This window comes from Rattus rattus, chromosome 16 (assembly GCF_011064425.1).
Source record: "Rattus rattus isolate New Zealand chromosome 16, Rrattus_CSIRO_v1, whole genome shotgun sequence".
Lineage (NCBI taxonomy): Eukaryota > Metazoa > Chordata > Mammalia > Rodentia > Muridae > Rattus > Rattus rattus.
The window spans coordinates 31,118,269-31,142,789 of NC_046169.1; the positions used below are offsets into that span (position 1 = coordinate 31,118,269).

Genomic DNA, 24,521 nt, shown 5'->3' on the forward strand with positions numbered 1-24,521 from the left:
AATCTATGGCTTAGTCTTAAAAACATACCATCCCGGTATGGCGTCTCTAATCCCAGCAGTCTGAAAGCAGAGCTGGGAGGATCGGCACAAGTTCAAAACCAGCCTGGTCTGTATACCGAGTTCTAAGTATAGAGTGAGACCCTGTTTCCCTCTACAGTCAGTGAGTAGGCATAGATACTGGCAAACTTCACAACCTGAGTTTAATCCCTAGGACCCCCGTGGTGGAAGAAGAACAAACTTGCATGAATGTCTTCCACGTGTGCCATGGTATGTGCCCGCCCCCTCCTAATACATTGTTTACAAAAATTCTGAGACACAAGAAGAAGCCACGTGACATTTCCTTAATTCCCCTCTTAATCATTCTGCGTTTTCATATGCAAGACAAAGGCTCTGGAGTTACATTGCCAGCCCTGACTGCTTCTTATTTTGTGATATCTTTAAAAAAATCATGTATTCATTTTTAAAGGACTTATTTTCTGTTACGGGTACTTGTGTGCGTATGACACATGTGCCGGGGGACACTGGATCCCGTGGGACTGGAGTTGTGGGCAGTCATAAACTACCTGATGTGTGTCATGAGCCATTTTCACAAGTGTTAAGGTTTTCTTCTCTATCCTAGCCAGCTCTCAAATGAGACGGAAACTATTAGATTCATTTAATAGGCTTTGCAGCACAGTATCTAAGCAGTTCTTAATCCGTTCTGATTCTCTAAGATAATCTGCCTGTCTCCCAGCCAAAATCCCCCAGATACTTGGATTTTTACTATTGCTCTGGCTGTCTCTGCTTCAAGCTGCTCTCATGGTATCTCCTGGACCCTCTCCAGGTGGTGATTACTCTTTGCCTCCCTCCTCCCCCTCCCTCCTCCCCACGCCACCCTCCCCCACTGGCAGAAGCCCAGCCCTATTCTCTACTCAGTTTTTATTGGTTGATCAGCTTTTATTGACAGATAAAGAGACTAAATGGAGAGGAATGTTTACATACACTTGAGACGGGAGGATGTAAGTTGATGTCTATATGCAGGTGAGGGCCGGCACAAGTTCAGGCGAGGCCTGTAATTGGACAGTAAAAAGTAAGGCGGGGACAACGGTTTTGTAAAGGGGGGTGGGGGTGGGAAAGAAAAGAAGAACCAAGATGGAGAATCTTAGAATAAGCATTTACAGTGCCAACGTCCTGACTGCAACAGAGATAAGAGCCCAGGGAACAGCATTTGAATAATACAGGGATAATCTTTACACAGTAAGCAAAAGCCACAATGCTCTCTGGAAGAGCAGTACACTCCTAACCACCAAGCCACTTCCCCAACCCTTTATTGGGAGGGCTTCGTGCGTTCTCCCACAGAGGCCAGGAGAAGATTCCTTGGAGCTGCAGCGCTGTGTGTGGACCACCTGACCTGAGTGCTTGACGTGAACCTTGGTCCTCAGCATGGACAGCGTGTCAGCTTAACGCCTGAGCCATTTCTTCAGCCCCCGCATCTCAGATTTTAATCGAGTTCAGTTGCTTTTTCTGTCTGTCATGTGCTTGACTGAGCGTGGTTGGTATTGAGCAACTCAGGGATTTTTCAGTAAGAGTTTTTCAGTAAGGATGCCAGCACAATCCAAGGAGGAAAGAGTAGGCTTCAACAGATGACTCCAGCCAGAGGATAGCCTCTTGCAAAAGACGGAAGTTGAATGCCTGCTCCCATGTTATATAAAATTAAATCTAACAGCCACAAAGGGCACAAATATCTGAGCTCAAACCTCTTCAATAAAGACCTAGGTACAGAACTTTGAACCTTGAATTATGAAACGATTTTCCCCCCTTTTTAAAAGATAAAACAGAAGCACAGAAAACAAAACAAAAGGGAAAAAAACGTACCTGTACTTTGTCACGATTTACAGTTTTGGCCTCAAAAGAGGCAAGTCAGTATAAAGACCTCATAAAACAGAGGAAGCGCACCTCTCATAAAAGCTCAGAACCTGGAATATTCCAAGTACTGTTACTTAAAACGGTTACACGATATAAAAACAGGCAATAGAAAGTCGAACAAGCCTTCGCCCACCCAGGTGCACACCTGTAGTCTCAGCGCTTGGAAGGTGGAGCAGGACCAGGAGTTGAGGATCATCTTTGGCTGCGTTACAAGCTGGAGTCCCGCCAGGGTTACATGGTTAGGAAGGACTCCGAAAGGTACACAGTGTGATTAGTCGTTAGAGAAACAAAAAAAGGTACACGGTCACATTGAAATACCATTTCGTCCCTACTCGCAACGCTTTGTAAAAAAGATAGGCCTTCAGGCTGTAGAGCTGGCTCCGCAAATAAGAGTGCTGACGGGTTTGACTCTCCGTGCACCGCACGGAGGCTCTCGACCACCTGTGTGACTCCAGTCTCATTGGATCTGGCATCGTCTTTCCCCCTCAGTGGGCAACAGGCATACCCGAGGTGCACATACATACACACAGGCAAAACACTCCTACACACGATAAAATCTAGTTTGTTTGTTTTTTTTTTTTTTTAAAGATGGACCGTAACTCTAGTCCCAGGGGATTTGTTCCCTCCTCGGGCATCAGGCAAGCACTTGCTGTGAGGATATAACATGCAAACACACTGCCCACACCCACTGAATAAATAATTTTTTAAGAATGGATGCCTGGAGGAGGAGTGATTCAGGTGATTCAATGGTGAACACTGAATTACCACTCTCAATCCATCAAATCCAGTCCTGAGTATTTATTTCAGAGAGATTTTTGTCGTTTTAAAATGATGACGATGGTTACAGATGGTTGTGAGCCACCATGTGGTTGCTGGGAATTGAACTCAGGACCTCTGGAAGAGCAGTCAGTGCTCCTAACCACTGAGCCATCTCTCTAGCACCCCTCAGTATCATCTCTTTCATAGTTCCATCCATTTCCAAGGCTAGACCCTGGAGACAGATGTGAAAGACTTGGCTGGGTGGACCGGTTGCATGCAGAGCAGAAGGGATCTGGCGGTGGTGGCCAGGAGAGAGGGTCCTGGCATCTCACGCTGCAGCCCACACTAGCCTGGGATTTGCAGTTTCCTTCCTCCTGGAGCCTCCTGAGCCCTGGGATTACAGACACCACACCCTATGCTACAGAGATTTAAAAAAAAGATTGTTTCCACCAAACCTCATAGGAATGTTCATAGCAGCACTTATAAAAAACCAGGAAGAGGGGTTGGGGATTTAGCTCAGTAGTAGAGCGCTTACCTAGGAAGCGCAAGGCCCTGGGTTTGGTCCCCAGCTCCGAAAAAAAGAACCAAAAAAAAAAAAAAAAAAAAAAAACAAAAAAAAACAAAAAAAAAAAAAAAAACCAAAAACAAACAAACAAACAAAAAAAAAACCAGGAAGAAGGGCTGGAGAGATGGCTCAGTGGTTAAGAGCACTGACTGCTCTTCCAGAGGTCCTGAGTTCAATTCCCAGCAACCACATGGTGGCTCACAACCATCTGTAATGAGATCCGATGCCCTCTTCTGGTGTATCTGAAGACAGCTACAGTGTACTTATATATAATAAATGAATAAATCTTTAAAAAAAAAACAAAAAACCAGGAAGAAGATAACCTAATTGTCTCCCATGAAATGAATGGAGAAGCTTCTGCCAAGACCCATGGCCGAGCATGGTAGTGTAGTAACGCCAGCTCTTGGGAGTCCAGGCAGCAGGAGGATCACAAGTTCTGGGGCAGGGTGTGTGTGTGTGTGTGTGTGTGTGTGTGTGTACATGCTATGTTTATGCCAGTACAAGTATGTACTTGTAGAAGCCAGAGAGATTTTTCTAAACAAGAGTTTTCAGTATGTATTCCTGGCTGTCCTGGAACTCTGTAGACCAGGCTGGCCTCAAACTTGCAGAGACCCCGTCTGCCTCTGCCTACTGAGTGCTGCGATTAAAGGCGTGCTTCACCACTACCTGGATTCCCACATGGGTATTTGAGACAAGATTTCCCACTACAACTGAAGAGTTGCCAGTTTGGCTAAGCTGACTGTTTAGTGAGCCCCAAGAATCCACCTGTCTCCACCTTCCAAGTGCTGGAATTACAGGTGTATGCTGCCACGTCTAGTTTTTATGCGTGTTCTGGGGAGCAAACTCAGGTCCTATGTTTTCAGGGCAGGAATCTCCCTACCCTCCTAGATAATTTTTAAAAAAGGTTATATATTTTGTTTGCGACAGGATCTCATGTAGCCCAGGCTAGCCTTAAACTTGCTTTCTAGTGGAGGATAACTTGTATCCTTTCTGCCTCTGCCTTCCAAGTGCCTGGGTTACAAGCACCTACCACCTCACCTGCCAAGTAGTACCTTTTGAGAGATCAAATGTCGTGGCATTGTGTTATATCTGCCTAGTAATAATAGTAAAGGAGGAGTCAGGAGTAAACAGTCAAGGCAGGAGGAGAAACAAAAGGTTGGTAACTTAAAACAGCAGCCCCAGAACCCTTGTTTACTCACAGAGTGCACTCCCCAAGACCTCACAAAGGGTGTGTTTATTTTAGGTAAAACAGTTTAAATAGTGAATATGAATATTTGGTTTCTATGTCAGTTGCTAAGCCATTTCTTCCCTCCCTTTTTTTGTTTTGTCCCTTTCCCATGGGTGGCCCGGCAGCCATTTTTTTTTTTTTTTTTTTTTTATTGTTGTTTGACCTTATCCCCCTGGCCACAGCTGATTGGGTCACAGATGGCAGCCTGCCCCAAGCCTGACCAGTCTGAGTCTCTTGGGCGTTTGGTATAGGGAGCTCTTTGTTCTCTGCAGGCATCTGGAACCGTTGACATAAGCGTCACCTACAGAAGAGGGCGGAAAGGCCGGCTGTAAAGGCCAAAGTGAAACAGATTAGCATAGGAGAGCGGGGCTGAGAATAGGGTGTCCGGCTTTCTGCTGAGGTCCCACATCCTTGCCCTGCCCTCTTGGTTCGCTTTTGTTCTGGAAAGAGCCTGCCTATATAACCTTACAGTAAATGTTCGTGCTGAGTATCAAACCCAGGCAGAGCAAGTACTTTACTGCTGAGTACTTGTCTCTAAATGTAAGCCTTCTAAAATTTAGAATCACATAAACAGGGCGCTGGGCACCTCGGCACACATCTGTAATCCCAGCACTCGGAGATAGCGTCGGAGGATCCAGAGTTCAGGGGCATCCTTGACTACCTATGAAGTTTGAGGCTATCTTGGGCTATGCAAAACCTTCTCTCTCTCTCTCTCTCTCTCTCTCTCTCTCTCTCTCTCTCTCTCTCTCTCTCACACACACACACACACACACACACACACACAAAAACAAAAAAACGCTGGTTGTTGGTGCTAGGATCCAACAGATTGAAAATGTCACCAGAGATGTAGGTGTTAGAACAAATGTTTGTATGAATGCAGAAAATTAGGCAGAAGTGGGAGGCACAGCCTGAGGCAGCTAATAGTAAGAAGCAATAAATAAATTAGCAGTCCATAAAAAGAAATGGATCTCTATAAAAAAGCAGAGCCAAGAGTCTGGGGCCATTGACACACCCAGGTATGCTTTAGGGTGTCATTTGGTTGTTGAGCATTCAAAGGCTGGCATTTGCCACTGTGGTATACAGCCACAAGGGCTTGTCAAAAGAAACAATTACCACTGCTCCCAAGTGTCGCTCACAAAAGAATACCGGAATGCCTAGGCATTTAAAGATGGAAGGTTCGCTCACTTGGCACAAAGAGGCTAAATATATCATCACTATTTAACATTCTTTAGGGCCTGGAGAGGTGGCTCAGTGGTTAGAGCACTGACTGCTCTTGCAGAGGTCCTGAGTTCAAATCCCAGCAACCACATGGTGGCTCACAACCATCTGTAATGAGACCAGATGCCTTCTTCTGGTATGTCTGAAGACAGGGACAGTGTACTCACATAAAGTAAATAAATCTTTAACATCCTTTAGTTGCCCCGAAATAAACTAATATGGATATAATCCACCGATACTTGGATATATATGTGTTTACCTGTTTCATTTGCATTTTCATAGTGATTGATAACATCATAAGGACAGACACCACGTGATGCTTCCTCTCATGTTCTTATTGGTCATTCGTACATTGCTGGAGAAATGTCCGCTCAGCTCTTTTCATTTATTTTAAAAGATGGTTGTCTCTTTGGGATGTAAACGTTCCCTATATACTGTAGGCAGAAGCCCATTGGCAGATTTCTGTTCTGCCAGCATTCCTCCTATCTGATGGGTGGGGAATTACAGAATCACGTAACAGAGAAAATGAAGTGCTAAGAGGGAACAGCCCAGAGTCAAAGGCTGTGAACTACACCGAAGCTACACAGATTCCCCTTGAAAACTTACAGTGCCGATCCCACTTAGGGTGTGCCTGTTGGGTAAGGTTCGGCTGCCAATGACGGGCAGCCTTAGGTGACTAGCTGTCTAGTCTCCCCTGGGCTATGGGCACTTTTAGTGCTCACACTGGAGAAGCAGATGCCGAGGTCAGGTGTGTAGTGTATGCCTACAGTTCCAGGACCCTGCAGGCTGAGTTAGAGGATTGTTAGTCAGGCCAGCTTGGTCACGGGGTGAGATCCTGCTCCCTCCAAGAAAAGAAAAGAAAGCCTGAATGTAAATGGGAGTGATTGCTGACATTTTGACTTAATCTAGCCAACTTCAAGAAAGCACCTAGAAGAATGTATTCTCTTTTAGGGAGGATAGGGTTAAAAATCTGGAGTTTGGGGGGCTGGGGAGATGGCTCACTTGGCAAAGTACTTGTCTTGGAAAATATAACATCATGGATTCAGATCCCTTACACCCAAGAATGGAGTGTGTCTGCAAACCCAGCACTGGGAAAAGCAGAGACGTGGGGATCCCTGGTGTTTATTGGACATCTCAGGTAACCCAGTGAGCTCCAAGTTCAGGGAGAGACCTTGACTCAAAAACTAAGGTTGAGGGTAACTGATTGACCCCACCCCATGTCCCCTTGTCCATTCCAAGCATTTTGTGTTTCCTTCTGGAAATGGTAGCTAAGTGGAGTACGGACTGTTTAAAGCTGATCTAGATCTTCTGGGAAAGAAGGGCTGTTGCAAGAGCCAACAGGAAGTGTAGCTTCTCAAGGTGAACATCTTGTGCTCCTGTCAGTACAGCTTCAAACTTAGGGGAGGATTTGAACCAAAACAAAACAAGGCTATGGGAGTTGTGTGTGCCTTGGACGGGGCTCATCTCCTTATAAAAACCCATCTGCTTTTTTTTAATTGTTTGCTTTTGGTCTGAAGACAAATAGAAAGGGAGTCTGTGTTACTCTTTCCAGTCCCTCAGCCATTGTTAGCAAAGTAAACAGCCTCTAACTGCCCTGACCTAGACACACTGGGGACCCAGGCTCCTTTGGCTCTTAGCAACAATTTCTGTTTGCAAAGCATCATAGTAGCGATTGGTATTCAGACTCTTGCTTTACTGATGATAAAAACTCAAACTCATTATATCTGATAAGCCCTTCGAGTCGCCTTGGTTTTCCTGTTTCTTGGGCCTCTCTCCATCTCTGTCCTAAGATAAAATAGTTGTTAAAGCTGGCAGCTAAGAGAGAAGGATCACAAGACTATGGAACCCTCAACCACATTTTATTTTTGGGTTTTGGTTATTTGAATGTAGGTAAGAATAATCTCTAAGCCTGCATATATATATATATGGGTTGGTTCTGACGCTCTGATCGGAAATGAATGCTCAAGGTCCTGTTCCCCAGTTGGTTCTTGATTGACCAATAAAGATGATCAATCAAGCAGCCAATGGTTGGACAGACGAGGCAGGACTGCTGAGCTATGACTAAAGGTAACTGAGTAACTAAAGTGAGGGCAGATTTAGAGGTCGATGTTGAGATGGGAGTGGAAAGAAGGGTGCGATAGTGGAGGGAGGCTTGGGAAAGCCCGGGTATTGAGCTAAAAGCATATTAAAAATAAGATAAAGTGGGAGTTGGGGATTTAGCTCAGTGGTAGAGCGCTTGCCTAGGAAGCGCAAGGCCCTGGGTTCGGGTCCCCAGCTCCAAAAAAAAAAAAAAAAGAACCAAAAAAAAAAAAAGATAAAGTGTGTGTGTGCACTCACGTGTATGAGCATGTGTGAGCATGTATAAACATGTATGTGTGTCTCGGTGTGTGTGTGTGTGTGTGTGTGTGTGTGTGTGTGTTTCATCCGCGAACCCAAGGGAACCTGGGCAGGGCTGATAGCAGGGTCCGACTAGAGCTTAAATCAGGATAGTAGAAACTACATGCTACAACCCAGGCTAATCCCAAAGAATTCTCTTAGGGTTTTAGAATTTGCCGGGAGGGTTCATGTGAATGTGGAGACCAGGTCAACATTGGGTGTCTTCATCAATTGCTTTTCCGTTTGTTTTTTGTTTTTTCCTTTCACTGATTGGCTAGAAGGGCTGGCCAGGCAGCCCCAGGGATCCTCCTGTCAGCCTCCCCTGTCAGCTGCAGAATGACAGTCTGCCCCTCTGTGCTTGACTTTCTATATGAGTAAACTTAGAATCCGAACTCAGGTTCTTCTGTTCACTGCAAGCACTTTACCAAATGACAGGCTCATTTATTTAGTTTGAGACAAAAATTCTCACTCAATAGCCCAGAGTCTTAAAAATCACCCAGTAAGCCCAGTATGGCCGCGCATCCCTTTAAATACAGTACTCTGGATGCAGAAGCAGGCTGGTCTCTAAGAGTTTGAGGCTAGCTTGATGTATGTACAGAATTCCTAGCCAGCCAGGGCTATGTAGTAAGGGCCTGTCTCAAAAATTTCTAAAATAAAACAAAAACCACCTTCTTCCCCTGTACTACCAATGAGACGGTTGCCACATTTTGTGGCATCATGGCTGCTGCCCTCTGGCCTCTGGTGAAGCCTGAGATCATCAAAAAGAGAACCAAGAAGTTCCTCCCACCCCAGTCAGACTGATATGTCAAAATTAAGAGGAACTGGCAGAAACCCAGAGGTATCAGCAATAGAGTGCAGAGAAAAATTCAAGGGCCAGATCCTGATGCCCAACATTGGTTACCATGGCAACAAGAAAACCAATCACGTGCTGCCTAGCGGCTTCCGGAAGTTTCTGGTACACAATGTCAAGGAGCTGGAAGTGCTGCTGGTGGGCAACAAATCTGACTGGGCTGAGGTTGCTCACGGTGTGTCCTCTAAGAACCGAAAAGCCATCGTAGAGAGAGCGGCACAGCTGACCTTCAGAGTCACCAATCCCAGCGCCAGCCTACGCAGTGGAGAAGATGAATAGATGGCCTGCATGGATGTTTTGTGTTTAAATGAAACCACAAAACTACAGTAAATAATAAGTAAATAAATAAATAAATAATAAAACAAACCCCACTTTGTACCTCACTCTAACCTTGAACCCCCAACAGGTCTCCTATCTTAGCCTTTCGAGTGTTGGGATTTTAGGCGCACCCCCAGGTTTTCCCTACTCCTTCCCCGTCTTTTTTTTTTCCGTCTTTATTAAATTGGGTATTTATTATTTACATTTCAAATGTTATTCCCTTTCCCGGTTTCCACGCCAACATCCCCTAACCCCTCCCCTTTTCCTTCTATATGGGTGTTCCCCTCCCCATCCCCCCCCCATTACCGCCCTTCCCCCAACAATCACGTTCACTGGGGCTTCAGTCTTGGCAGGACCAAGGGCTTCCCCTTCCACTGGTGCTCTTACTAGGCTATTCATTGCTACCTATGCAGTTGGAGCCCAGGGTCAGTCCATGTATAGTCTTTGGGTAGCGGCTTAGTCCCTGGAAGCCCTGGCTGGTTGGCATTGTTCATATGGCTGCAACATCACATAAGCGACCACCGAGCGAGAGTCAGCGATACGCAAGAGGCTTGCTGCCAACATGTCCCTGTTCACCCTTGCACGCAGGGGAACACTCTGGCTGTGACTGGAGCAGAATAGAGGTCCAATACTTAATATGTTAAAATTCCATCAGTAAGTGTATTTTTTTTTCTTTTCTTTTTTTTTCGGAGCTGGGGACTGAACCCAGGGCCTTGCGCTTGCTAGGCAAGCGCTCTACCACTGAGCTAAATCCCCAACCCCAGTAAGTCTATTTTCTATTGGTGAACTAGAATAAAGCATATTCTTGGCTGGAAACTTTTTTTTTTTTCAAAAACAACTCGATTCTTTCCAACACATGAATTAAAGAAATATTAACAGACTATCAGAAGAACTTCCTAAACTGTGGTTATTATTCTCCAGGGATTGCAGAGTTCAATGTAGGCTTTGTGGGGGGAAAATGGCAACAGGGAAAGGTTTCTGAACACGCACCAACCCCAAATTAATTCAAAAGAAGCACGCCATGTTATGGATCCGCGGTTGGGTTATCTCAGACGAGAGGCTCCTGTTTTGTTTTGTTTTTAAAGATTTATTTTTTTTTATTTTTATGAGCATACTGTAACCAGCAGACACACCAGAAGAGGGCATCAGATCCCATTACAGATGGTTGTGAGCCACCATGTGGTTGCTGGGAATTGAACTCAGGACCTCTGGGAGAGCAGTCAGTGCTCTTAACCGGAGAGGCTCTTGTATATGATAAATTGCAGGGTTTTCACTGTAAACACAGACTTCTGCTAGTACAGACACATAATGGTTTGAGACTAGTATTTTCCCACTGTCCATTCCTCAGAATGTAAGTATTAAATTAGGCTGTTTAATTTTTGAGACATGGTCTTCCTGTGTGTCCCAGGCTGGCCTTTGTTGCGGTAAAAAAGGAAAATGGCACGCTAATTTATCTCAGCGGCTCCATACTGCCTGCCCCCAAGTACTCTCTGACCCAGGCGGTCCTCGAGCCGCGCTCTTTTGCTTTCACTCGAAGTTCCCTTCGCAGGTTGTTACCACACCAGACACACACATCCCAATTCCGTGGTGGGCTTGGCGCGTCCCACCACCACATATTCTCTTGAACTCAATTAAGTCTCCACATGAAAGAACGCACCACACGATAACCTCTGATCTAATTGATAAGATATAATTTGCCCATCTAGACAGCACAAAGTCCTGTACACACCCATCCCTTAAAAATAGTCATAACAGCCTGTAACTATGCGCAGAGAAGAATCTTTTTTTTTTTTTTTTTGGAGCTGGGGACCGAACCCAGGGCCTTGCGCTCGCTAGGCAAGCGCTCTTCCGCTGAGCTAAATCCCCAACCCATGCAGAGAAGAATCTTAACATCTGCCGCCATGTTCTCCCAGCTCCTTCTCCATGATCCACCTCCCTCCTGTTCTGGGTCCCTCTCCTTTTCCTAAAACTTTTGTCCTGCCCATCCTTCCTTCTCGTCCAATGACAGGCCTCGTTCTATTCTGTACCTGCCTTCCTGCATAAAGCCATCAACCTACAGGCCTTGAACTTGTAACTCTCCTGCTTAGCCTCTGCCTGAGTGCCAGGATTACAAATGCGTATCACGTGCTAAGCCTCATTACCCCGAACAGAAGCCTTGTTTCCGTAAAACCGTCAGCCCCCGTTTTCCTGTCCCCTGGGTTCTGACAACCCATACTCTGGCTTTCTCTCTGTTTCCATGGACTTATCCTTTCTGGATATTTCCTATAAATAGGTTTGTGATGTGTGACCTGGCATGTTTCTTCATTCAACACGGCGCTTTGAGATTTATCCACTGTTTTTGTGTGAATCAATATTCTGCCCTTTTCGTGGCCGAATGCCATTCCATCGGGTGGCTTTGCCACATGTTGTTTATCCATTGATTCACTGGGAGACACTGGCTTGCTTCCCTCCTTCGTAAGCCATGCTGTTATGAACACAACCCACGGGACCCCTTGAATGCGTTTTCTGTTCTTTTCCTGGGCATACATTCACTTGATTATACGGTAATTCAGCATTTAAAAATGTTCAGAAACCTCTTATTTTCCTTCTTTGCGTCTCTGACGTATGACGTGCCCAGTCGTGTCTCTCTGAGCCAGGCATTCATAGTTCTCCAGTGGCTCCGAGCAACAAGCAAGGTTCAGTGACAATGAGCCATTGATAGACCCTGATCCCCTGACCTTTCCCTAGTTCCACTTTCTCTTCTAGCTGGGCAGAGCCGCCAGAGACGAACAGAAAGGCTCGTTTAGGAGGGGCCTGCACAGCCTCAGTATGTCGGCCTAGTGGAGGCCTGCATGTATGTATGCAGAAGATGCTCAGCTGTGGCCCGTGCTAGCCACGGCTGGGCCTCGGTTTCTCTGTGAACGAAGGAGACAAAAAGTCCTTGTCTCTGGGAGCTTTTATTCCAGTGCCAAGAGGCAGACAGCGGACAATGCAGATGAGTCAGAGCGGCCAGGGAAAACCGCTCGGGTTCCTCACCATGAGTGTCTGTAATAGTCTTGGTGCTTTAGAAAGTCTCTTCTGTGCTTTTTTCCTAGACACACCTCTGAAACCCTTCTATCTTCATAGTCTTTTTTTATGAGATCAGCTTTTGGCTTTCTGAAATTTTCATTTCACGGATTTCCACCCTAGTATTTCCCTCTGATTTCCTACGATCGTTGCCACCGCTCTTCAGCGTGCCAAGCTCAGTGATTAGATTACTTTTCTCAGCTTTCCAGTTTCCTGATGAATCCTGTAGAGCCGCAGGCTTCTTTCTGTTGGAAGCTCCGTTTTGGTTTTGTCTACCCGCTTTGACTTGTAGTGTTTTTGTTATCTTTAATTCTATATATTAATGTCAAGTATAAATCGAACTTTTTATTTTACAGTGGAGAGAGCATTTTAAAATGAAGAGGACCCAAGAGATCATATTCAGACCCAATCTCTCCTTTCACGCATAAGAAAACCAAGATGAATTCTAGACAGGTCTATGTAGCTCAGAGCAGAGCTCTGGATAGCTCCTCTGTCTTCGAAGGAGAATTGTAAGTTCAAGACCAGCCTGAGCAACATAACAAGTTTCAGTTCAGCCTGGGTTACATAGTGTGTTGGTTTGAATAGGAATGGCTCCCTAGACTCTTGTATTTGAATGCTTGGGCCACAAGGAGTAGTAGGAAGGAGGAAATCACCCTGTTGGGATGGGTGTGGCCTTGTTGGAGTGGGTGTGGCCTTGTTGGGATGGGTGTGGCCTCGTTGGGATGGGTGTGGCCTTGTTGGAGTGGGTGTGGCCTTGTTGGAGGAAGGCTTTGAGGTACCCTATGTTCAAGATAGGCCTAGTATGTCAGTCTCCCACTGCTGCCTGTAGATCAAGTTCTAGAACTCTTAGCTCCTCCTCCAGCACCATGTCTGCCTGCACACCAAATGTCTTCCAATGATGATAATGGACTAAGTCTCCGGAACTGTAAGCCAGCCCCAGTCGAACGTTTTCCTTTATAAGAGTTGCTATGGTCACGGCGTCTATCTCAAAGACAGAAGAGTCAGCCTCCAGCAATTTCACTCAAATGCTATTGAAAGGAATCTGTCTCACCAATCCCATCGTAAAACAAGACCCGCGTACCCATCCAGTTATTTATTTTGTAACTGTAGGTTTCTGTAGATCCAAGTTAGTTGGAGTCGGTTTCCCAAGAGGACTCCGCCTTCTTCTAAAACCTTCTGTTTGCTCTCCTCACCCCTTTCTGCTCCGATTCCGTGTGTGGATCTGTTTCTCAGACAGCTGCTTCGGCTGCCCGCTTTCCTCAAGGTGCCTCCTTCATTTCCAGAACAGTCAGTCCATCCCAACCCTTTCTTGATGGGGGCCTCTGGGCTCCATTCAGAAGTCTTCACCCAGCAAAACACAGTGATAGCCCACTGTACTGACTGGTGTGGCAGTTTCCCAACTTGCCAAGCAAGCAAGACACACACCTTTAGGGGGAGCCTCTGGGGCTAATGCACCTTCAAAGGAGCCTCTCTTTTACCTCAGCTAAGACTTTCTGGCAGGGCCAGAGAGATGGCTCAGTGTCACCTCAGGTGCTTGTCACTAGCTGGGCAACTGAGTTCTGCCCCCAGAAGCTATACACTGGTAGGAGAGAGCTGACTCGATCAATGTGTTGTCCTCTGACCACATGTATACACCATGGTACATGTAAAGCCAGGCACACACACGCAGAGTGAATAAAGTGTGTTTAAAAGCAAACAAAACACCAAGAGGCCAGAGAGACAGCTTAGTAGTTAAGTGAACTCGTTGCTCTCCCAGAGAGCCCAGGTTTGGTTCCCAGCGTCCACATAGGAGCTCACAACAAGCCGTGACACCAGATGCAGAGAATCCAGCCATGCTGTCTTCGGAACGGATGCCCGTGCTGCTTCCTCGGGCACCAGGCGTGCACACGCTGCACAGATACACATGCAAGGCAGGATAGCTAGGTCCGTCTAAGAAGGGAAATGAAAGCCAAAGCAATAGGAACAAAGCAAGCTGGAGAGATGGCTCAATGGTTAAGGCCACTTGCTGGTTTCGAGAGGACCTGGGTTCGGTTCCCAGCACCAGCGTGGTGGTTTACAACTATCTGTAACCCCAGTTTCAGTAGGTCTGACCCTTTCTCCTGACATCCGATAGCACCAGATACACATGTATACATGCAGGCAAAGCGCCCAAACCTAGAATAAAAGTCAAACAAACGACTTAGGTGATAATGGCTTGAGGTGTTATTGTCCATTCCTTTGATCTCCACGACTTGGAGGTAAGCACACCCTAAATTCCTTCCACTCTCTTTTCTTTGTAAAATCGGGACCTTAAACTGAACATATTCAAGAATGCACTCCTTAGCTCAGCGTGTGCAGGACGAACTCCTAAAGGGAGCGTGCTGAGAAATACATGTGTCGCCCTTATGCCTCTTTGTCCCACAGGGTGTCACTTTAGAAATAACCCTGTGGTCTCCTTGCCTGCTGTGGGCAACGAATGCTCCCGTCTTTCACGTCTTGGCTGTGGGATTCTGGCTTTGGGCTTACAAGGTGGGATTCCTCTGTGCTTGGTTACAGAGTCACTCTGCTTTGCAGTGTCACCATAGCCAACCCAGGGGAACCTGGGCCAGCAAAGGCTACCCCAGAGAACGGCAGGATCCTGGACTCTGCAGGTACAGGGCACATCTGCCTGCCAGTCTGGCTCACCCCCAGGGAGCTGAAGTCTGTGGACTTTGTCCTTCGTATCTTATCTGAGGAGCTGCAGGATGAGGACCAAATCAATGCCTCAGGGTAGGGAAAGCCTGCAATTCCACACCAACAAAGCCAAAAGTAAGATTTCCGTAATGCCTCCACCATTGGTTTAGCCCATCTCTGCCAGTCCCAGCTCTGTCTTTCCTTAAACGTTCCATTCTCCCCCTTTCCTGGCTTCCTGACCAAGATGTCATTCCCAGTAGAATATTTTCCAAATGAAATATGGACGCATTGGTAGTATTCAATCAAACCAAACCTGAGATTGAGACTCAGAAGGGAAGAAAAGAAAGGAAATGGAAAAGAGAAGGAAGGGAATGGAAAATGGGGGTGGGGGGAGGCAGAGGAGGAGGAGGAAGTAGTAGTATCCCGTGAGTTCAAGGCCAGCCTGATCTACATAGTGAGTTATGGGCCAGCCTGGTCTACATTGTGACACCATGTCTAAAAGAGAAAATCCCTTCATTCCTTCAGGTTGTTTTTACTCAGACAATATTGTTATTTTTCTGGGGGGGGGAATTTATACAGTATCTTTTCACCATATTCTTCCCTTCCCAGCTCCTCCCAGATCCTGTTAGTTTTTACTTATTAACCGCTCTGGTTAACTGCTGCTCAAACAGTCCTGAGTGATTCCCCTCAGCCACAGGGCGTGTGCCTAGAAGCAGAACTGATGACTCGTGGGACGAGTCTATGTTCAGCTCTTTATGGAATCACTAAACTCGAATATTAGATTTTTGTATTCAGAATTATTTGTCACGCCACAGGCTGTGATGGCCCATGTCTGTAACCCCAACATTCAGGAGCATGAGTCATGAGGAGCCTGAGTTCAAGGGCTAGCCTGTGCTACATAGCAAAGCCTTATCTTAAAACAAAACAAAACAACACAACAACAACAACAACAACAAACAAAACCCTAAGGACTTCGGGCTGGGGAGAGGACTCAGCAGGTCTGGGCTCTTGCCAAGCAAGTGTGAAGACCTGAGTTCAAATCCCCAAAAGCCATGTTAAAAGCCAGGCCTCACGGTAGTTGTGCCTATAAACCAGTGCTGTGGGCATAGAGAGGAGGATTGCTTGGGCCCTGCAGTTAAGGAGTCCAAGTCATGGTTCCACGAGAGAGACACCCTGCCTCGAGGGAACACGGAGGAGAGCGTGAACACCCAGCATGAATCCTGTGGCCTCCAGGAGCACCTGAGTGTGTACACATGTCACCCACATGCATGCCACACCCACAAACACACAGGAGAACGAGGACCAAGGGCTAAGGGTGTAGCGCCGTCATAGAGTGCTTACTCAGCATGGTTTTGTTGACTTAGACAAGAACAAATTCATATAGGAAAATGTGCGAGAGAGCCTTTGTTTGATTTCTGGATAACAGGGATCCACTAACCTTTTCTGACATCTCTTAAGGATTGGGTTTGTCCTTTTCCACGACACATTCGTGTGCCAAGGAGGAGCCAGGCTGTTCCTCATCTACCTAAACATGTATTTGGCGTTGTATTAGTCAGGGTTCTCGACAGTAACAGAACTTACAGAATGCTCTGCCTGCTATATAAAGGATTTATTAGAATGACTTACAGGGTGTGGTACAGCTACTCCAACAATGGCCGGCTGTGAACAGAAAGTCCAAGAATCCAGTAGCAAGCAGTTCATGAGGCTGGATGTCTCAGCTGGTCTTCCATTCACACTGGAACCTGAAGTCATAGACTCTGATGCCGGTGGAGAGGAAATGAACTTGCCAGCAAGGAAGGCATGAGCAAAAGCTTCCCTCTTCCTTGTTTTTTGTTTTTGTTTTTGTTTTTTTTTTTAAGAGGTTTTTCAGCAGAAAGTGTGGGAGAGATTAGAGCTTAGTTTCCCCAGCTCAAACTATCTGGATTAAAGGTGGTGTGTCCTTTTGCCTCAAAGATCTGGGCTAGAAGTAGATCTTCCTACTTCCAAGTAAGCTAAAAATGACTCGCAGTTGTGCCCTCCATGTTCAGGTTTTGGTTAATTCCAGATGTAGCCAAGTTGACCACCAACAGGAGCCATTACAAGTGTTGACGATAGGACTCATTTATTTTTCTGTCTGTTGAGCTTTTTATTTAAAGACAATGTCTCACTGTGTATCCTGGACTGGCCTTGCTGTAATGACAGGTTTGCCAGCCATGATGGTGTGGATATGTTTGGCCCTTGGGAAGTGGTACTGTTAGGAGGTGTTGTTCACTGTTAGGAGGAGGAGTTCAAAGTCAGTCTACAGAGCAAGTTCCAGGACAGCCACGCTTAGGCAGTAAAGGAAATCACCGAAAACCGAAAACTTGTGAAGCCGTAATAGAACAAGGGGACCAGGTTCCAGGACTGGCAAGCAGCAGAATTCGGCAGCTTTGGCCATGTAGCTCTGGGGTTAGAGTCGAGAATAGAAGCGGGTGGGAGGGTGTACAGGGACAATTGATTTTGGTTACTGGTGCTAAAAAAAGTTAGTGGTGATTAAGAAGAGACCAGCATCATTGAGGCGAAATCTTCTGGAAAGAGTGTTCTGAGAGTATAAAGAAGCTGTGTTCCAGAGAAGAACCTCATGCAGGCAACTGGACCTGGTGATGTGTAAGAATCACTCAGGTGGTACTGGGTTTGAAGCCATGAAGGGGTCAGGGAGAACAGCTGAGGTTTGGCACTGAGAGAGGCCAGGAGAGGCCATTGATGAAGGTGCAGACTCAGTGGCAGTTGAAGGCCCAGGACCGAAGGGCTCATGCAAAGAAGTTGAGTCTTGGCACCATGAAGAGAGCCTATGAGAGGCTATTGATGAAGGTACTGATGAAGGTTCAGCCTGTTTGCAGCAGAAGACCCCAGCATTTGGAGATGCCAGCACCATGGGATGACCACCAAGAACAGTAGCAGCGGTGGAGTGGGCACAGCCAGAGCCCAAGGTACTACAGAGGGCAGAGCTGGAGAAGTGACCCAAACCCTTTGGAGGAGCCCAAAGGATCATGTGTGGATACCAGACATTGGAACAAGAAGCTGTGACATTGAAGTTGCCTTGGAGACCCCAAGATGTTAGAGATACCAAAGTCATGGGATATCAGCCATGGAAAGCTGCTAATAGGGAGTGGAACCAGCCCAAGAGAAAGAACTGTGCTGCAGTCAGCAAAGATGGAAAGGAGTTGAAATTGGACATGGAGAAGCACAGTTTAAGGTTTGCACATCTGGTTTGGGGTCTTGCTTTGGTTCGGTATTTCCTCACCGTGACATTTTGGAATGGTAATATATATCCTGTGGTGTTGGAAGTATATGATCTGCTTTTTGATTTATAGGAGAATACAGTTAAGAGAGTACATGAATCTCAGAAGAGACTTTGAATTTTTAAACGTTGTTAAGACTGTGATAGACTATGGGGACTTTTGAAACTGGACTAACTGTATTTTGCATTGTGTGACGGCTAGATATGGCCCCCACAGACTCATGTGTTCAAACAAGCCTATTGGAGCCAGGGAGTGGAGTGTGGTGGTTTGAATACGCTTGGCCCAGGGAGTGGCACCATTAAGAAGTATGGCCTTATTGGAGGAGGTGTAGCCTTGTTAGAGAAAGTGTATCACTGTGGAGGAGGGGCTTAGAGGTCTCATATCTACGCTCAAGTCTGGCCAGTGTGATCCAGAGCCTCCTCCTGGCTACCTGTGGTAGACAGTCTCCTCCTGGCTGCTTGTGGAGGAGAGGTTCCTCCTGACTGCTTTTGGATGAAGATGTAGAGCTCTTGACTCCTCCTGCATCACATCTGCCTGCATACTGCTATGCTTCCCTCTGTGATGACTGGATTGAACCTCTGAAACTGTACACCAGCCCCAATTAAATGTTTTCCTTAGTAAGAGTTGCCTTGGTCATGGTGTCTCTTCCCAGGAATGAAACCCTAACTAAGACAGCAGTTGAGGCCATCTTAACGATCTATATCGATTGCTTGATTTCTCTTTGCTTGTTTTGTTTTTGAGACAGGGCCTCACTATGTAGCTTTGGCTGTCCTGGAACCCACTCTGTAGACCAGGCTGGCATTGAACTCACAGAGATCCACCTGCCTCTGCCTCCTGAGTGCTGGGATTAGAGGTGCATGCTATCATGCTCAGCAAGAAAATGTTTTGAAAGTGTTTTCAGATTCTTCTCTTCCTTTCTGTCAGCACCGGGTGGCTTATTGGGTCACCCATGTGGTCCAGCAGACTTCTAAATGATGTCGCCTCCCTAGGGTTCCCCCTTCCACCAGTGAGCCCAGGGTTGTTACTTGCAGTGCTGGGACTTGAAGTCAGGGCTTTCCATATGTTAAGTTATATTCTCATTCTCTCTTCTTCTTCTTCTTCTTCTTCTTCTTCTTCTTCTTCTTCTTCTTCTTCTTCTTCTTCTTCTTCTTCTTCTTCTTCTTCCTTCCTTCCTCCTCCTCCTCCTCCTCCTCCTCCTCCCTCCTCTTCCTCTTCTTCTTCTTCTTCTTCTTCTTCTTTCTTCTCTTCTCTCTCTCTCTCTCTCTCTCTCTCTCTCTCTCTCTCTCTAAATCTCCTCGCCCAAGAGTGTTCTACTCTTCCCCTTCTCCTGTCTTCTGTGTGTGTTTATATGTGTTTTGCATATTTTGCGTATTTATAGGCATGTGTGCACGGTCATGCCCATGGAGGCCCAGGGTTGATGTGGAAATTCAGTTTCTTTGTCCTTTCATCTGAATTCACGGAGGAGGGGCCTCTCAGTCAAACCCAGGGCTCACAGATACAGCCTCACTGGCCAGCTTGCTCTGGGAGCACACTGTCTCTACCTTCCAAGGTTGGAATTGCAGACACCACCTATGCCCTTTTCTCTTTTTTTGTTCTTTTTTTTTTGAGCTGGGGACCCAACCCAGGGCCTTGCGCTTCCCAGGCAAGCGCTCTACCACTGAGCTAAAAACCCCCCCAACCCCATGTAACTCAGCCTAGCCTTAACCTTTCTGCCTTTTAAGACTTTTCTACCAGACAGCCCCCTTGTCCCATTTAAGACTTTTCTCAGCCCTTCCCCATTTGGTCTTCATGTACTTTCTTGTCAGTCTGGAGAATGGGTCAGGTCTCAGCGGGATCTCACTAGATATATTACTTTATTTCAGCTAGTGGGGCCTGCCCACACCTCACAGCCCTGTCAGGCCCCCAAGATTGCAGTTGAATCTATGTAGTCTGCTTCTCTCCGAGCTCTGTTTTGAAAAATGGGATCCCAGGCTCTGTGAGATAATAGGAGGAAAACCACAACCACACAACACCCAGCACTGAACGGCTAAGATCAGCAACAATTCATCACCCACAGGTACTCACAGCTCTGGAAAGGGCAACTCAAGGGAAGAGATCACCACATGCCATCAGGGTCGCATGAGCTTTTTACCCAAAGCTGGGTGAATAATTCGCTGGCTTTGCAGTATCTGGAGGGTGAAGTGCAGTTCCAGTCTCTCTCTCTCTGTTGCTGTAATAAAACACTCTCGACTAAGGGCAACTTGGGGAGGTTGTGATCCATCAAAGAGGGATGATAGAGAAGACCTGAGCAGAGACCATGGAGGGACACTGCTTACTGATTCTTTTTTTTTAAAGATTTATTCATTTATCATATATAAGTACACTGTAGCTGTCTTCAGACACACCAGAAGAGGGCATCAGATCTCATTACAGATGGTTGTGAGCCACCATGTGGTTGCTGGGAATTGAACTCAGGACCTCTGGAAGAGCAGTCGGGGCTCTTAACCACTGAGCCATCTCTCCAGCCCTGCTTACTGATTCTTACTTGGTTCACATATTCACAGGCTCATGCTTAGATAGCTCTTGTACAGCCCAGGACCACCTGCCTAGGGATTGTACCGCCCACAGTGGACTGGGCCCTCTCACATCTACTAGTAACCCAGACGATCCCCCCCGAAGACATGCCCACAAGCCAGTCTTGTGGATTGAAGCTTTCCTCTCAGATGATTTTTTTTTTTTGATGTGTCCACTTGACCACTGATGCTAACTAGAAAAGAGACCCAATTCTGAGGAAGAACGAATTAGGTTTATTTGGTCAGTTCCATAAGTGAGCAGGGATGCTCTGGTGGATTCTGTTGATTGCTTTTTTTTTTTTTTTTTTTTTTTTTTTTTTTTTTTTTTGGAGCTGAGGACCAAACCCAGGGCCTTGAGCTTGCTAGGCAAGCGCTCTACCACTGAACTAAATCCCCAACCCCTGTTGATTGCTTTTCATGTCTCCACGTGATGCATAAGTCTGTCCCTGGCCTGAAACTCAGTATTCTCACCAATCCAGAGTGGGGACATTTCTAAAATCAAAGCCCACCAGAGCCCATCCCCACTTTTCTCTGGATGCTTGTCCTTTTGTGGCTTTCTGAGAGGAGCAAGGTAAGGGGAGGAAAAAGTTTCAGGAAAGACTGAAATAAAAACTAAAACCATATCTACCTTCACTCATATTTTCTACACGGTGATTTCTTTTTTTCCCTGTCAGTACTAAATCTCAAACCTGGAGCTTCAAACACACAAGACAAGTTCCTCCAATGAGCTCAACCTTCTACTCCAGAATGATCTTTTTTTTTTTTTTTTTTCTTTTTTTCGGAGCTGGGGACCGAACCCAGGGCCTTTTGCTTCCTAGGTAAGCGCTCTACCACTGAGCTAAATCCCCAGCCCCCAGAATGATCTTTTGTTTCTATTCATTTGTTGTGTGTGTTGAGATAGGGTCTCCCTATGTTCCTTTGGCTGGCCTGGAATTTTCCATGTAGACCAGGTTGGCCTTGAACTCAGAGATCTGCCTTCCTCTGTCTCCAAGAGCTGGGAGGTATGAGCCACCAGGCCTGGTTCAGAGTGAGCTTTTAGATGTTAAATGCGATCTTACCAGGTTCTTGCTTAAAACCAGTTAAGGCTACCATCCTGTTTTAGCATATTCCTTATCAGGCTTGTGATAAGGACCCCTGGTAGGACACATGCTGTTATCAGTACCTGGAATGCTCTACCCTGCCCCATTTGGAATTCTAGTTAACAAGGAGTTTCTCTGCAAATTTTAGCTAAATTTTTCCTTCTTCGGGTAGAACACTCTGCTCTTCCCGTGTAAGCCAAATTCTCCCAGTAAGGGACCTCAGAGCATCACCTGCCTTCGTCATGATATGTACCGCAGGTTTCAAGTTTTCATTGCTCAAACCATCTGATTATTGTCTGTGTTCGCACCACCTATGACGGAGAAAGTGAATGAATTCATTAAGATTTGGGACTCTTCTGAAACAAAGGAATCAAAGAGAAGACTTAAACGAATGAATTTAAATCAAGTTTTATTATTGAAACAGTTAATAAAAAAAAAAAAACCTTGCATGGCCAACCTGAAATTGGGAAGAGTTTGGAAGATGCTTCCCTGTAAAGGGAGAAGTGAAATCCACCCTGAGTTGTACATGACGTCAGCCGTACGTGACGTCATTCGGTCTGCGTCGAGAAGCAGCTCTTCAGTTCTGACCACGGAAGGGCAGAATTCTGGGCAATTGACAGAGCAGAATGCGTCTAACAACAAGAATCTTTTTTTTTTTTCCTTTTCTTTTTTTCGGAGCTGGGGACCGAACCCAGGGCTTTGTGCTTGCTAGGCAAGCGCTCTACCACTGAGCTAAATCCCCAACCCCAACAACAAGAATCTTATCCTGCAAAATGAGCTGCTCACGGCCTCGGACCATGGCATCGTCCCCGCAGTGGACCGAAAGTAACGAAGCAGATATTGCTGCTGTGAAAGCGTCATTTTATCCACAGAGCAGCATGTCACCCTCAGGAGAGCACCAGTGGCCAAGGCAAAAGCAAACACTAGAGTCCAGTGGTCAGTGACTGTCTGAAGCCTTAACAAGGCTATGTAAGTACTCTAGGAAGGAGGCATCAAAGAGTAGGGTATAAAGAAAGACTTGGAGGCCACAGGAAAGGAAGCCTGTAGCTCTTACATAGAGTTCTTGGAGTAAAAAAGCTCAACTCTGAAGTCAAATACACTCCATGTTTATAAAAAATATCTACAAACCTGGTGGTGGCTCACACCTTTAATCCGGGCACTTGGGAGGCAGAGGCAGGTGGGTCTCTGAGTTCGAGGCTAGCCTGATCTACACATGAGTTCTAGGACAGCCAGGCCTTTCCAGTCATGAAAAACAAAAAACAACCCCCCCCCCAAAAAAAAATCCAAACCCAAACCAGACAAAAATACAGTGAAAATGGAAATCAAAGCTGGTACAATAATTGGGATTCCTGAGTTTAAAGCTAGATAAAACCCTGGGCTTAAAAAAAGAGGTTTTATCCCTGTTGTTATATGTCACTACAGTAGAAGTGTCCTGTTTTTAAAACTTACATTCATTTATTGGGGCGCTGGGGGGTGGGCACATGCTGTGCTCGCATATGGAAGTGAGGAGTTTGTGGGAGTCAGTGCTCTTTCTACCGTGTGGGTCCTGAGGGTGGAACCGAGGCCATCCATCAGTCTTGTGAGCAAGCGCCTTCATTGGTCAAGCCGCCTCAGCCACACCCTCTCCATTCAGAGCATTGCCTCCTGATCGTAACAGCCTCGAAATGCTAAGTCTTAGAGTGGATCTAAGAGTCGCAGATCATCAGTCACAGTATCTCATAAGACTCAAAGTCTTTGTTCTGCTAGAGGCAACTGTCTATGTCTAGAGAAAAAAAGCTATCAAAAAGAAATCTTGAGGCAAGGTCTCAAACCTGCGACTGTTATCTCTTACATGCTTAGCGGTTGTAGAGAAGGGAAGGAAGGGTACTGGCTTTCTTTCAAAATTTAAATCTATTTTATTTATCATTAGTGTGCATGTATGATGTATGTGTGTGTATATGCATGTATGTGTGTGTGAGTGTGTGGTTGTGGTGGTAGTGGTAGTGTGTATATGTCTCTGTGTGTCTGTGTGTGTATGTGTGTGTGTGGTTGTGGTGGTGGTGTGTCTGTGTCTGTGTGTCTGTGTGGTGTGTGGTGTGTGTGTGAGGTCCACGTGGAAGTCAGAGAACGTGGTTCTCCACATTCACCATGGGGTTCAAGGTCATCAGATTACATGGCAAGCTCACCCCCCCATCCCCACCCCCACCCTCCTGTCTCTACCAAGCCACATCCAGACTTTAGGTGGATGCTGTGATCCCAACAAAGGTCCTCATGCTTGTGCTCTTACCCCCTGAACCACCTCCCTAGCCGCTCTTCCCCTCTCTTTTTCTCTATTATGATTATGATTTTTAAGACGTGGTTTTGAAGGTGTAGGGACAGCTCAGTAGTTAAGAGCACTGGCTGCTGCTCCAGAGGACTCAAGTTCACTTCCTAGCACCCACATGGTGGCTCATATCCACCTGCAATTCCAGTTCCAGGAGACCCGACACCCTCTTCTGACCCCCCAAAGGCACTAGGCTGAGGCCTTCAGATTGCCTCGGCCTCATTGGGTGTTCAGTCCTGGACGTTAAAGGCACAGAGGCGGCTTTTACTGGTTTCTGCCAATAGCAGTCACTTAGAACCATAGCATAGCAATGAGGCGTCAGACTGTGTCTGGTATGCGGTTAGATCCGATGGCTTCTAGGCTGGTTAATGTGACCTCTTACAGTTGCCCGATAGAAGGAGTCTCGGAGTCT

General features: G+C 46.3%; 1 pseudogene; it reads left to right on the top strand.

Annotated features, from left to right (window-relative positions):
- The first annotated feature begins 8,710 nt into the window (after positions 1-8,710).
- Positions 8,711-9,180, top strand: LOC116885314 (annotated as a pseudogene).
- The last annotated feature ends 15,341 nt before the right edge of the window (positions 9,181-24,521 follow it).